We start from the raw sequence: 1,303 nt of genomic DNA, 5'->3' as shown, positions 1-1,303 counted from the left end.
GGAAACATTGCTTCTTTTGATCCTGAAAACCAACATTTGTTTACAGGATCAAAGGAAGCAAAGTTTCCTTACTTTAGCAAAGGAAAACCAGTCTCCTCTTGGCTTATATCGAAATCCTCCGACATTCTTCTTTACAAATCCTCGTTTTGTACTTTTAATTATTGACCGTTGTTTTGATCTCTCCGCTGCGTTTCCGCGTGCATCACTTCTGAGCGGCGCATGCGCAAAGCTGACCTCATCCGTCATCCGTCAGGGAACTGCTTCCAGTGTACAACAGTGAGCGCAAACTACATCAAAGTGATTATTACGTTTTGAATATGGATATTTTTCTTACAAAAACGCATCGGTTCGCTACAGAAGGCCTTTGTTCACCCCTCAGAGCTGTGTGAGACATTTTTTTTTATTTTTATGGATGGCACCCCCCGGAGCCGTGTGAGACCTTTTTTACGGATGGGCGCTTTTTATTTAACTTCTTTTGGACTGATGCATGCAACACCCGCTGAGTGGCATTAAACAGCTTGAAAGATCAAAGACAATTTTTAATATAACTCCGACTGGATTCATCTGAAAGAAGAAAGTCATATACACCTAGGATGACTTGAGGATGAGTAATTTATGGGCTAATTTTCATTTTTGGGTGAACTAACCCTTAAAAGTAGTTTTTCATTTTAAAATAATTTCAAACATCAGTTTTCAATGTTTTATGTTTAAAATATAAAAAAAAAAATTTATGCATTTGTAACTGCAGGTTAAAGTATTCCATGCCCCTCAGAGCTGCATTAAACAGTGTGTAAATACATCTAAATGCCACTTCTAATGCAGCTTCTGTGTTTCCTCTGCATTGCAAAGATCATTATAAATTTCTATCACTGCTGTGAACTGACCACAGAATATGAAGAATATAAAAAAATCAGGAGTCAGCTGTCAGCACAATTAGAGATATCAGCACAATAACACACTCTATAGCAAAATATTGTCTTAATTATCTTTATTGATAAAATCCAAGAAAATTATCGCGATATCATTTTTTATCAATATCGCACACCCCTAATTTATGTCATTTAATTGATATAATAATTTATTGATAATAACTGTTTAAATTAATATAATAATTAATACTTTTGACTAATAATTAATACCTTTTAAAGGCTGAAATGTAAAGTTGATCATTTTATAAAACTTTTAGTTTTTGTGAACTTGTATCTGAACTGTAAATTATGCTTTTTACAGTAATTTTACAGTTTAATATGGTACTATAGACATTGCCCTACCCCGCTCATATGGTATTAATTTTATTTGTGCA

The sequence above is a fragment of the Sinocyclocheilus rhinocerous genome, unplaced genomic scaffold (genome assembly GCF_001515625.1).
Source record: "Sinocyclocheilus rhinocerous isolate Xijiao unplaced genomic scaffold, SAMN03320098_v1.1 scaffold1441, whole genome shotgun sequence".
Taxonomy (NCBI): Eukaryota; Metazoa; Chordata; class Actinopteri; order Cypriniformes; family Cyprinidae; genus Sinocyclocheilus; species Sinocyclocheilus rhinocerous.
Note: the sequence above shows the minus strand (reverse complement) of the source record.